This window comes from Natator depressus, chromosome 15 (assembly GCF_965152275.1).
Source record: "Natator depressus isolate rNatDep1 chromosome 15, rNatDep2.hap1, whole genome shotgun sequence".
In the NCBI taxonomy this organism is placed as follows: domain Eukaryota; kingdom Metazoa; phylum Chordata; order Testudines; family Cheloniidae; genus Natator; species Natator depressus.
In genome coordinates, this window is record NC_134248.1 from 1881397 (window position 1) to 1895801 (window position 14405).

The following is a 14405-nucleotide window of genomic DNA, read 5'->3' on the forward strand; positions in this document are numbered from 1 at the left end:
GTGATCTGCATTGGTTGCCAACTGGTTTCTGGGTGGAATTTAAGGAGAAGGCAACCAATCTTTCACTAACTAACACTGATATACTATTGCTATGTTTCACAATCAATGGGTCACAATCCCTGGAGGTAGGTTGCAAAAGGCAATCAGACGGGGTCGCAAGGTGCTAATGATGTTACTACGGTTCTAAAGCAAAGAAAATAAAATTTCTGGAATAGCTTCACAAGGGCCAAAACCTTCCAAGTTGGTGAGATCAAATGTAGTTCTAGTTGATTTTCAGGTCAAGTATTCTCTAGCAACTGCTACATACACACAACAAAAAAAAAAAAAAAGCCCAGGATATTTTGATTTATGTAAAGCACATAAGCCGTGTTCTACACTACAAATTTAGGTCAGATTTAGCAGCGTTAGATTGGTTTAGCCCTGCACTCATCCACACTACGAAGCCATTTTTTCCCCAACTTTAAGGGCTCTTAAAATCGGTTTCTGTACTCCTCCCCGACGAGCGGATTAGTGCTGAAATCAACCTCGCTGGGTCAAATTTGGGGTAGCCTGGACGCAATTTGACGGTATTGGCCTCCGGGAGCTATCCCAGAGTGCTCCATTGTGACTGCTCTGGACAGCACTCTCAACTCGGATGCACTGGCCAGGTAGACAGAAAAGGCCCGCAAACTTTTGAATTTCATTTCCTGTTTGGCCAGTGTTGCAAGCTGATCAGCACAGGTGACTGTGCAGAGCTCTTCAGCACAGGTGACCATGGAGTCCCAGAATCGTAAAAGAGCTCCAGCATGGACCAAATGGGAGGTACTGGATCTGATCGCTATATGAGGAGACGAAATCCGTGCTATCAGAACTCCGTTCCAAAAGACGAAATGCGAAAATATTTGAAAAAAAAAAATCCAAGGGTATGAAGGACAGAGGCTGTTACAGAAACCAGCAGCAGCACCGAGTGAAACTTAAGGAGCTTAGGCAAGCCTACCAAAAAACCCAAGAGGCAAATGCCCGTTCGGGGTCAGAGCCCCAGACATGCCGCTTCTCTGATGAGCGGCATGCAATTCTAGGGGGTGCCCCTCCCACTGCCCCACCCCTGTACATGGACTCCTGCAAGAGGGGACTCTCACACAACAGGGATGAGGATTTTGGGGACAAGGAAGATGACGAGGAGGGGGAGGTTGAAGATAGCGCACACCAGGCAAGCGGAGAAACCGCTCTCCCTGACAGCCAGGAACTGTTTATCACCTTGGATCCAATACCCTCCCAAACCGGGCTCCCAGACCTTGAAGGCGGAGAAGGGAGCTCTGGTGAGTGTACCTTTGTAAATATAATACATGGTTTAAAAGCAAGCGTGTTTAATGATTAATTTGCCCTGAAGACTTGGGATACATTCGAGGCCAGTACAGCTACTAGAAAAGTCTGTTAACGTGTCTGGGGATGGAGCGGAAATCCTCCAGGGACATCTCAATGAAGCTCTCCTGGAGGTACTCCCAAAGTCTTTGCAAAAGGTTTCTGGGGAGGGCAGCCTTATTCCGTCCTCCATGGAAGGACACTTTACCACGGCAGGCCAGCAGCACGTAGTCTGGAATCACTGCATAAGAAAGCATGGCAGCGTATGGTCCTGGTGTATGCTGGCATTCAAGCAACATCCGTTCTTTATCTCTGTATGTTATCCTCAGGAGAGTGATATCATTTATGGTCACCTGGTTGAAATAGGGGAATTTTATTAAGGGGACATTCAGAGGTGGCCGTTCCTGCTGGGCTGTTTGCCTGCGGCTGAACAAAAATCATCCCCGTTGTTAGCCATGCGATGGGGGGAGGGGTGAAGCAATCATCCCAAAGAATGGGGAGGGGGTTAGTTGGGTTTGTGCTGCATGTTAACCCGAAAACCGCAGCCCCTCCTTTTAAATGGCCAACCCAATGGGTGCTTGGTATGGGAAATGAGGGTGCTGCTGTTTGAAACCATTCCCACACGTTAGGAAGGTTAAAGAAGCCAAAAGACTGTGGCTTACCATGGCTGCCTACAAGCTGAATTCTGTTGCCCGCCGGCCCTGCATGTGTGTGATCTCACACCATACCAGCAGGCCTCGACATAAGAGGCAAAATGTGACCTTGTAAAGAAAGCACACGTGCTATGTAATGTTAACAGCTTGGTTCACCGTGAAAGAGTCTACTCATTGTTATCTAAAATGTCTCTTTTTAAAAACTAAATCTCCCTTTTTTCCCCTCCCGCAGCTGCAAATATTTCAACACTCCCCCATCATCTCCGTCCCAGAGGCTATCAAAGATTAGAAGCCGGAAAAAAACGCACTCGTGATGAAATGTTTTCTGAGCTCATGCAGGCCTCCCATGCTGAAAGAGCCAAGCACAATGCGTTGAGGGAGACAACGTCAGAGTCCAGGAAAGCACAAAACGAGCGAGAGGACCGGAGGGACGAGCGAGAGGACCGGAGGGACGAGCGAGAGGACCGGAGGGAGGATGCAATGCTGAGGCTACTGAAGGATCAAACTGATATGCTCTGGCGTATGGTTGAGGTGCAGGAAAGACAGCAGGAACACAGACTGCCACTGCAGCCCCTGTGTAACCAACCACCCTCCTCCCCATGTTCCATAGCCTTCTCACCCAGACTCCCAAGACCGCGCTGGGGGGCCCTCCAGGCACCCAACCACTCCACCCCAGAGGACTGCCCAAGCAACAGAAAGCTGGCATTCAATAAGTTTTGAAGTGCAGTGTGGCCCTGTCCTTCCATCCTCCCCCCCTCCTGCACCCCACATGGAGCTTCCCTCCTCCCCCACCCCTTGGCAGTTATCCCCCTATTTGTGTGACAAATTAATAAAGAATGCATAAATTTGAAACAACGACTTTATTGCCTCTGCCAGCGGTGATCAAAGAGGGGAGGGGAGGGCGGTTGGCTTACAGGGAAGTAGAGTGAACCAAGGGGGCGGGGTTTCATCAAGAAACAAACAGAACTTTCACACCGTAGCCTGGCCAGTCATGAAACTGGTTTTCAAAGCTTCTCCGATGCGCAGATTTTGTGGAGCACACAGCAAGCAGTAATAACAGTGGGAATATTGGTTTTGCTGAGGTCTAACCAAGTCGGTAAACTGCACCAGCGCGCTTTTAAACATCCAAATGCACATTCTACCACCATTCTGCACTTGCTCAGCCTATAGTTGAACAGCTCCTGACTACTGTCCAGGCTGCCTGTGTATGGTTTCATGAGCCATGGCATTAAGGGGTAGGCTGGGTCCCCAAGGATAACTATAGGCATTTCAACATCCTCAACAGTTATTTTCTGGTCTGGAAAGTAAGTCCCTTGCTGCAGCTGTTCCCACCGACCAGAATTCCTAAAGATGCGAGCATCATGTACCTTTCCTGGCCATCCCACGTTGATGTTGGTGAAATGTCCCTTGTGATCCACCAGTGCTTGCCACACCATTGAAAAGTGCCCCTTTCGGTTTATGTACTGGCTGCCTTGGTGGTCCGGTCCCAAGATAGGGATATGTGTTCCGTCTATAGCTCCACCACAGTTAGGGAATCCCATTTCAGCAAAGCCATCCACTATGACCTGCACAATGACGGGCTCCACCTAACAAAGAGAGGGAAGAGCATCTTTGGAAGCAGGCTGGCTAACCTAGTGAGGAGGGCTTTAACCTAGGTTCACCAGGGGAAGGAGACCAAAGCCCTGAGGTAAGTGGGGACGTGGGATACCGGGAGGAAGCACAAGCAGGAGAACGTGAAAGGGGAGGGCTCCTGCCTCATACTAAGAAAGCAGGACAAACAGCAAGTTATCTCAAGTGCCTATACACAAATGCAAGAAGCCTGGGAAACAAGCAGGGAGAACTAGAAGTCCTGGCACAGTCAAGGAGTTATGATGTGACTGGAATAACACAGACTTGGTGGGATAACTCACATGACTGGAGTACTGTCGTGGATGGATACAAACTGTTCAGGAAGGACAGAAAAGGTGGGGGAGTTGCATTGTATGTAAGGGAGCAGTATAACTGCTCAGAGCTCCGGTATGAAACTGCAGAAAAACCTGAGTGTCTCTGGATTAAATTTAGAAGCGTGAGCAACAAGGGTGATGTCATGGTGGGAGTCTGCTATAGACCACCGGATCAGGGGGATGAGGCTTTCTTCCAGCAACTAACGGAAGATACTAGATCACAGGCTCTGGTTCTCATGGGAGACTTCAAATCACCCTGATATCTGCTGGGAGAACAATACAGCGGTGCACAGACAGACAATCCAGGAAGTTTTTGGAAAGGGTAGGGGACAATTTCCTGGTGCAAGTGCTGGAGGAACCAACTAGGGGCCGAGCTCTTCTTGACCTGCTGCTCACAAACCGGGAAGTATTAGTAAGAGAAGCAAAAGTGGATGGGAACCTGGGAGGCAGGGACCATGAGATGGTCGAGTTCAGGACCCTGACACAGGGAAGAAAGGAAAGCAGCAGAATACGGACCCTGGACTTCAGAAAAGCAGACTTTGACTCCCTCAGGGAACTGATGGGCAGGATCCCCTGGGAGAATAACATGAGGGGGAAAGGAGGCCAGGAGAGCTGGCTGTATTTTAAAGAATCCTTATTGAAGTTGCAGGAACAAACCATCCCGATGTGTAGAAAGAATAGTAAATATGGCAGGCGACCAGCTTGGCTTAACAGTGAAATCCTTGCTGATCTTGAACACAAAAAAGAAGCTTACAAGAATTGGAAGATTGGACAAATGACCAGGGAAGAGTATAAAAATTTTGTTTGGGGATGCAGGAGTGAAATCAGGAAGGTGATTACACCTGGAGTTGCAGCTAGCAAGAGATGCTAAGAGTAACAAGAAGGGTTTCTTCAGGTATGTTAGCAACAAGAAGAAAGTCAAGGAAAGTGTGGGCCCCTTACTGAATGAGGGAGGCAACCTAGTGACAGAGGATGTGGAAAAAGCTGAAGTACTCAATGCTTTTTTTTGCCTCTGTCTTCACAAACAAGGTCAGCTCCCGGACTACTGCACTGGGCAGCACAGCATGGGGAGGAGGTGACCAGCCCCCTGTGAAGAAAGAAGTGGTTCGGGACTATTTAGAAAATCTGGACGAGCACAAGTCCATAGGGCCGGATGCGCTGCATCCGAGAGTGCTAAAGGAGTTGGTGGATGTGATTGCAGAGCCATTGGCCATTATCTTTGAAAACTCATGGCGATCGGGGGGAGGTCTTGGACGACTGGAGAAAGGCTAATGCAGTGCCCATCTTTTAAAAAGGGAAGGAGGATGATCCTGGGAACTACAGGCCAGTCAGCCTCACCTCAGTCCCTGGAAAAATCATGGAGCAGGTCCTCAAGGAATCAATTCTGAAGCACTTAGAGGAGAGGAAAGTGATCAGGAACAGTCAGCATGGATTCACCAAGGGCAAAAGTCATGCCTGACTAATCTAATTGCCTTCTATGACGAGATAACTGGCTGTGGATGAGGGGAAACCCGTGGACATGTTATTCCTTGACTTTAGCAAAGCTTTTGATACGTCTCCCACAGTATTCTTGCCAGTAAGTTAAAGAAGTATGGGCTGGATGAATGGACTATAAGGTGGACAGATTGTCAGGCTCAACAGGTAGTGATCAATGGCTCCATGTCTAGTTGGCAGCCGGTATCAAGTGGAGCACCCCAAGGGTCGGTCCTCGGGCCGGTTTTGTTCAATATCTTCATAAATGATCTGGAGGATGGTGTGGATTGCACCCTCAGCAAGTTTGCAGATGACACTAAACTGGGAGGAGAGGTAGAGACGCTGGAGGGTAGGGATAGGATACAGAGGGACCTAGACAAATTAGAGGATTGGGCCAAAAGAAATCTGATGAGGTTCAACAAGGACAAGTGCAGAGTCCTGCACTTAGGATGGAAGAATCCCATGCACCACTACAGACTAGGGACCGAATGGCTCGGCAGCAGTTGTGCAGAAAAGGAACTAGGGGTTACAGTGGAAGAGAAGCTGGATATGAGTCAGCAGTGTGCCCTTGTTGCCAAGAAGGCCAATGGCATTTTGGGATGTATAAGTAGGGGCATTGCCAGCAGATCGAGGGACATGATCGTTCCCCTCTATTCAACATTGGTGAGGCCTCATCTGGAGTACTGTGTCCAGTTTTGGGCCCCACACTACAAGAAGGATGTGGAAAAATTGGAAAACGTCCAGCGGAGGGCAACAAAAATGATTAGGGGACTGGAACACATGACTTATGAGGAGAGGCTGAGGGAACTGGGATTGTTTAGTCTGGGGAAGAGAAGAATGAGGGGGGATTTGATAGCTGCTTTCAACTACCTGAAAGGAGGTTCCAAAGAGGATGGATCTAGGCTGTTCTCAGTGGTAGCATATAACAGAACGAGGACTAATGGTCTCAAGTTGCAGTGGGGGAGGTTTAGGTTAGATAGTAGGAAAAACTTTTTCACTAGGAGGGTGGTGAAACACTGGAATGCGTTACCTAGGGAGGTGGTGGAATCTCCTTCCTTAGAAGTTTTTAAGGTCAGGCTTGACAAAGCCCTGGCTGGGATGATTTAGTTGGGGATTGTTCCTGCTTTGAGCAGGGGGTTGGACTACATGACCTCCTGAGGTCCCTTCCAACTCTGATATTCTATGATTTCGCAGAGTCACTACCCTTGATAGCAGCAGCTCAGTGATCGCGTTGGCTACTTGCATCACAGCAGCCGCCACAGTAGATTTGCCCACTCCAAATTGATTCCTGACTGACCGGTAGCTGTCTGGCGTTGCAAGCTTCCAGAGGGCTATCGCCACTCACTTGTGAACTGTGAGGGCTGCTCTTATCTTGGTATTCTGGTACTTCAGGGGAGGGGAAAGCAAGTCACAAAGTTCCATGAAAGTGCCTTACGCATATGAAAGTTTCGCAGCCACTGGGAATCATCCCAGACCTGCAACACTATGCGGTCCCACCAGTCTGTGCTTGTTTCCTGGGCCCAGAATCGGCGTTCCACGGCATGAGCCTGCCCCATTGCCACCAGGATGGCCAGATTGCCGGGGCCTGTACTTTGAGGCAAGTCTGTGTCCATGTCCTCATCACTCTCCTCACCACGCTGCCGTTGCCTCCTCGCCTGCTTTTGCAGGTTCTGGTTCTGCATATACTGCATGATAATGAGCATGGTGTTTAGAGCGGTCACAACTGCCACTGTGATCTGAGCGGGCTCCATGCTTGCCGTGGTATGGTGTGAGCAGGAGAGCAGAGTGGCAGCGGAAGCGGCGGGGGGATGACGATGCTGACAGCAATATGGCGCCCACACAGAAAAAGGCGCAAAACAATTGTCGGCCGTTGCTTTCACGGAGGGAGGGAGGGGTAGGCTGGTAGCAGATGGTGCTGCTGGCTGGGAGAGCAGCCTGAAGCAGAATGGCCCCCTCAAGGATTGAACTCACAACCTGGGGTTTAGCAGGCCAATGCTCAAACCACTGAGCTATCCCTCTGCCAATATTCCAGGCAGGACTGATTCTCCATTAGACAAAACTTAAAGAAGAGAATGACCTGAGTCACTCCCATTTATGTGCAGACACCCCTGACAGACCTCACTGAGATCTACCAGGAGCACCCATGTCTGCTCAGGCGCCCCGACCAACCTGACCAAGGCTGGCCAGAGCACCCAGGAGACAACGAGGACAGCTACCAGTCGTAATGCTGCCACAAGGCAATGAGCTGCTGCTGTGTAGCAATGCAGTCCCACGTCTGCCAGAACCCAGGAGACATATGGTGACGTTGAGCTGAGCAGGCTCCATGCTTGCCGTGGTATGGTGTCTGCACGGGTAACCCAGGAAAAAAGGTGTGAAACGATTGTCTACCGTTGCTTTCTCGGAGGGAGGGAGGAGGGGCCCGACAACATGTACCCAGAACCACCCGCAACAATGTTTTTTGCCTCATCAGGCACTGGGATCTCAACCCAGAATTCCAATGGGCGGCGGAGACTGCAGGAACTGTGGGATAGCTACCCACAGTGCAAGGCTCCGGAAGTTGATGCTAGCCCTCGGTACTGTGGACGCACTCCGCTGACTTAATGATCTTAAGTGGGAACACACAATCGACTGTATAAAATCGCTTTCTAAAAATTCGACTTTTATAAATTCAACCTAATTTTGTAGTGTAGACAACCCTAAGAGTGGAACACTCAACTTCATAGGATCTCTGCAATTCATTCCCCAGCATTTGTGGTACTACGCAGTAAAGGCACTGTTGCAGTTTTATGTTGCACTGTAGCCACAAAGTTTTTGCTCCTCTGTATTCTTCATATTGTGCATTTTTAAAAGCGAATTGGGCATTTACACATATTGTAATATTAACACAGATACAGACAGACAGACTGGGGAGCACAAAGAAACAATGAGACATTGTTACACATTGTGTAACAGAACTTAGATTACTAAGACATCTGGTATGTCTTGTCTTATCCTTTGATTGTAAGCTCTTTGGGGCAGGGACAGTCTTTTTGCTGTGTCTGTACAGCATCTAGCACAATGGGGGCCTGGCCCACACCTGGAAATCCTAGGCACTACAATAATACAAATAATAATAGGATAGACAGCTGTTGGAGAAATACTGTTTGTTAGTTCTGGTGCAGTGCTTTCTGGAAGCAAGATAAGCCATCAGTAAAATCATTTCCTTGTCCAAATTGCTCAGACTGAGGCTATGCCTACACTACCGTGGTAAGTCAACCTACACTACGCAACTCCAGCTACATACCTTAGGCCAAGTTACTGCGGAGTCTAAACAGCAGGGGTCGACGGGAGAAACACTCTCGTCAGGGGTAGAGTACAGAGGTCGACAGGAGAGCGATCTGCTTTCGATTTGGCGGGTCTTCACTAGACCTGCTAAATCGACTGCCAGTGGATCGATCTCAGAGCGTCGATCCCGGCTGTAGCGTAGACCACCCCTGAATCTCCTAGGCTGCAGCTGCTGCCTGTAGGATGCCACTGCAAGCAAAACAAGAGCATTATATAGTATTAAAAATACACGCACAAAACCAGATAGATGAATTTCTAACTCAAAAAAGAATGTCTATCTTAAAAATAAAGACAGTCTGTCAGATCCAGAGAAACTGTCATGGTTTATAGGGAATTTGAGGACTGTGGGAGAAAAGGTAGAATTTGGAGGAAAAAATTGGGAGGAGAAGATGGTTACGGGGCACACAGGATCAGAGAGGGCCGTCCGTTCATAGGGGACAGTACAAAGAAAGGCACATAAACCACAGAATATGTCTTATGTGAATGACTTGTAAGTATTCTAAGAAGGGGGAAGCAGAGCTGAATTATACCACAGGCAAGGCAGATGTCTCTGATAAACTAATCAATTTATTTGAGCATAAGCTTTCGTGAGCTACAGCTCACGAAAGCTTATGCTCAAATAAATTGGTTAGTCTCTAAGGTGCCACAAGTACTCCTTTTCTTTTTGCGAATACAGACTAACACAGCTGTTACTCTGAAATCTGATAAACTAATTCCCAAATCACATAACCTGTTAGAATTCAATGGGCATTATGTTCTTTTTTTGTGTGCACATCTCCTCATTGTATCACCAGAAAGTTCAAATGAAAACAGGAGCCTCTCCTCCATTTCCTGTATTTAAAAAAAAAAAAAAAAAAAGGAAAAAAAAATCAGCAGCTTCCGAATCGCACCCACCTCCCAGACAGTCTCCGAGTACCCTAAGAGCACTGGGCAATCACACCCTGATTTGGCAGGTGGCATTTCAGCTACTTCACTGAAATTCACTTTGCAGTCAGGGAAGGGTTTGGTTTTTTTCCTCTCCTACCTTTTAAAGAGAGCATTTACTGCTGCTGACAACCACACGTTTTTCCCCGAGCTGTTAACTTGCCAGCCATTTGTTGAAGGTCAGCTGCATTACAGAGTTCGTTGTTACTACGGTATTGGTACACCATTGTCAAATTGCTGTCATTTGGTGTTTATCTACACGTGGGGAGTGATGTACACAACTTTGTTTGAGTATTGTGCAAAGGAAGGGGAATTTCACTCATCTCCCATTTACTCATCTGCCATCACTTTTTAGCACTAAGAACCAAATTCTGCCCTGATTTACACCCTCATCCCTTCCTGTGCAACACCCATGAAGTCAATTTGGCCCTACAAATTGCCAGAAAGAGAACCCTGGTTTACTCCTGGGTTGAAACATAGGTGTCATGGCTCAGCTAAGTAGCTCTCAACATTCTGCTAAGGAATCTTATGACAAATATTACACCATACAGTACCAGCATTGGGCCCTGTCTACTTAAAAGTCAACTGAACAGCTTTCCAAGCAATAAAGAATCAGTTTAAGCCCCAGACCAGTAACAAGATGCAAGTTTAGACTGACAAATATGTTTAGTCTAAACTTGCATCTTGTTGGTTTGGGAGCTTAAATTATTTCTCTGTATTGGTTGCAAAGCTTTTCAGTTCACTTTTAATACAAGACCCACAAAGCTCCTGCTGTCAAAGCCCTGGCTGGGATGATTTAGTTGGGGATTGGTCCTGCTTTGAGCAGGGAGTTGGACTAGATGACCTCCTGAGGTCCCTTCCAACCCTGATATTCTATGATTCGATGATTCTATTAAGGTCAGGGAACCAGCTGAGGCAGCAGCTAAATCTCCACATAAGAATCAAAGAAGAGTTTTGAGTCCAAGATCCCAGGCCTTACAGAAATGGTTGAATGGAGAGCCCACCCTACTGAAAGGACAGTCACCCTACCAGATGTGGAAGTAGTGACACAAATAGATAACTCTGCAGAGAAAAGGAGAGAGTGGGACAGGGAAGGAGACACACAAGTGAAGAGCAAAACAAATTGGGTCCCTGGCCAGCGACAAAATCAGAGGGGGTCAGGAGACCAACCTGCCCAAATTCATGGGGAGAAAGAACACCCCCCAAAAAGCATGGAAAGATGCAATTTCCTTCCTAAATGAATTTGATCATCTCACAATGGCACGCAGGGACAGGAGTTTAGATACAGCAGCAGAAATCAGGGATATTACAGTATCTCATCTGGGAGTCTCACCTACTGACAGAACCGCATTACCTTTGCTAGATTACTTTAACATCTTACATCATGACTTTTAAGGATAAGATGTCATGGATGTGATGGATTCCGTGACTTTCAGAGACCTCTGTGACATTTCCCACTTCAGCCCCATGGCGGCGGGGCTGGAGGTATCAGCCAGCGAGGACCCTGGAGCTCTGAGCCACCATGGGCGGTGGGGGAAGCCGGAGTGCCCAGCTACTGCGGACAGCAGGGGAACCCCAGAGCTCTGAGCCACTGGGGTTGCAGCACCGGTGCCGGAGCCGTCAGCTGCTGCAGAAGGGAGACTCCCTTCTCCCACAGCAGAGCTTGAACTCTCTACCCCACTCCGCAAGGCTCAGGCTTCAGCCCTCTCCCTGTCAGCCCCTTCCCCATTATTTTTAGTAAAAGTCACAGACCTGCAACCTGTCCGTAACTTTTACTAAAAATAACTGTGACAGAATCTTAACCTTAATCACGGCAAAGTGCTAACTGTACTGGAACATTTAAATAAGACAATCTTGCTGAAAGAAGGACTATGTTGATCTCCAAGCAGGTTCCCCTACAAAGCCTTCTGGCTGTATTATAAAACATCTGTGGTCTAGTTCTCAGGGAGGTGGGGCAAACCCAGCTTCTCCATAATGCAGTGATATTATAAGATATGCAAGTAGGGTATGTTCACATTTAAACCACTGCAGCTGCACTGCAGTAGCACTTAAGTGTAGACACTGACTACAGCGACAGGAGGGGTTCTCCCATCACTGTAGTAAATCCACCTCCCCGAGAGGCAATAGCTAGGTCGACAGAAGAACGCTTCCATCAACCTAGTGCTCTCTACAAGGGGGCTTAAGCTGGCTTAACTACAAACTCAGGGTGCAGATTTTTCACACCCCGAGCGACATAGCTGGGTTGATCTGATTTTCTAGTGTAAACCAGCCCTAGGTCTCCATCCTTAATATGCTGCTGATTAATTAAACTTCACACTTCAATGGCCATAATGAAAAGTAGAAAACAGGGAGAGAGGGTGGGTTTATGCCTTTAATATTTCCCTAAACAAATTAAAAGCTTTAAAATAAAACCCCAACTGTATTTATTAAGTTTTATAGTGTAAAAGACATTAAGCTTCCATGTCTAGGAATTATTACAGATTTGGGTTTAATTTAGAAGAGGTTTAATCTCCAAAAATATAAATCTGGGAATTGCTATGGGGCAGATTTAAAACAGAATATATTTAAAGAAACCAAAACTAGTGCTCTATGAGGTTTAGTATAAAGTGAGAGGAGGAGCCCATGAGAGAGCCTTGTACAAAAAATTATGCCCTGTGAGGTATCATTTGAAAACTCAATCTGCTGAACATTATTGCCCTGGTAAAATACATGCGTCAACATTGTATGTGGAGTTATAAGATTCTACTTCGTATCATTGCTGTAACATGCTCCAAGTTTAAGAAAAGCAGGCTCAAACAAGTGTTCAGAGACAAAGACACGCTAGCACCCCAGCCAGGTGTTAAAGAGCTGTCACGGCTTAAGCAGCCATTCTTCAGCAATAGGGACCATTCAAACTTCATGTCCTGCATCACCATGACTCAGCAAGGATGTTTCTAGCACAAGAAATTAAGTTATAAAGGGAGAGAAACACTTGACTTCACATCTCCTCCTCCCTTCTCTCTGCTCATATTAACTACTCTGAAAAAACTGAAATAAGGAGAAGTGGTCCCAGGTTGGAAGGAGACCCAGCCTGTGAAATTTACTACAGTGTATGGCAAGACAAACCTTTGCTTTTAAGTTCATTTAGCTTGTTAAATATTAGCTTGCATACTACTCTTATTTCTTTTGTAACCAATCCTGATTTTTATGCATCATCACTTGTAATCTCTTAAAATCCATCTTTCTGTAGTTAATAAACTTATCTTATTGTTTTATTTTATCCAGTATGTTTGGATTAGAGTATGTGGGAAACTCCATTTGCATGTATTATTGGTGCATATATCATTTTCCTTTGATGAAGTGATGGACTTTCTATGAGCTTGTACTGTTCAGAAAGGTACTGAACAGCACAAGACACACATTTCTGGTTGACAAGGTTGGGAGTAAGAATTTGCAGGTGCCGCCCTGTATGTAATTCATGAGTGATTCCTCAGCATGCTCATGTATTTCGCTGGGAGTGAATTTGCGTGCTGAAGGCTGTGGAAGTAAGTCAGGAGTGGCTGTTCTGACAACAAAGCAGTGTAAAAGGCACCCCAGGCTAGAGACTTAAGGGGACACCAATGGTCAACAGTACAGATTGTACCTTGGGGAATGTCACACCCACAGGGGTCAGAGGCACTTAATTCATTTACATTTGATAAAGGCTTTGAGATTTTTGGATTAAAGGCACTAGAGAAAAGCAAAGAAATATATTATTCCCACAAAAAAGACCTTTTAAAATAAGAGTTAAGTTTGTTGAAGTTCGTTTCCCAGAAACAATACAAAGCATATAAGCCACCAGTTAGAGCTACAGAATATACAGTACAACCTCAAACACATGGTCTACCAGTCAGCATCATAACTACCAGATCTCCTCAAACTCTTCACCTCTACATCACCATACAGCTGCCAACACACACAGCCAATTCATTTACACTCGTGGTGGAGGAAGGGGCAGCAGAAAGACAGATGAGGATGGAGTAAGAGAAGCTGCATGCAGTGAAGGGCAGAGAGGGAGGGAGGCAAGGGAGCAGATGGTGGCAGGCAGGTGGATATCAGGAGAGTGGGCGGGAGGCTGTGGGGATACCAAGGGGTTTGAAGCAGGGAGGAAGTAAAAACAGAACTAAAAGGCATTCCCTGCCCAGAAGAGCTCACAATCTAGGCCAGTGGTTCCCAAAGTAGGGGCACCGCTTGTTCAGGGAAAGCCCCTGGCGGGCCTGGCCCGTTTGTTTACCTGCCACATCCGCAGGTTCGGCCGATTGCAGCTCCTAGTGGCCGCGGTTCACCGCTCTTGGCCAATGGGAGCTGCAAGAAGCAGCTCAGGCCGAGGGACGTGCTGGCCACCGCTTCCCGCAGCCCCCATTGGCCTGGAAAGGCAAACCGCAGCCACTGGGAGCAGCGATCAGCCAAACCTGTGGATGTGGCAGGTAAACAAACCAGCCCGGCCCGCCAGGGGCTTTCCCTGAGCAAGCGGTGCCCCTAGTTTGGGAACCACCGATCTAAGGCAATTACTAACTAACTAATCCTTCTCAGTATTTCACAGCCTCAATAGCAATAGGGTCCCCAATGGTTTGCCAGAAGCCTTGGGAGTGAACAGCAATGTCGAAAGACATGGGGAGGGGCAAGCAAATGCGGGAGGGACAGAAGGCCGAAAAGTAGTAATTCCCTGCCTTCTCCACCCAATAGAGCTGCCATGGCTCATCAGGGAGAGGAGTCCCTGTACTGCCAG

At 47.4% G+C, this 14405-nt stretch overlaps 1 protein-coding gene across 7 annotated transcripts in view; it reads right to left on the reverse strand.

The window, feature by feature from the left end:
- The window catches only part of NF2 (NF2, moesin-ezrin-radixin like (MERLIN) tumor suppressor), a 103114-nt gene that overhangs the window by 83250 nt on the left and 5459 nt on the right, over nt 1-14405 (reverse strand). Inside the window, exon 2 of one of the 7 annotated variants that reach the window (XM_074972873.1) lies at nt 8694-8923. The exons of the other annotated variants lie outside the window; for them this stretch is intronic. The gene's annotated coding sequence lies outside the window, so the exon portion shown is untranslated. The remainder of the gene's footprint in view (nt 1-8693; nt 8924-14405) is intronic. 7 annotated transcript variants of the gene reach the window in all.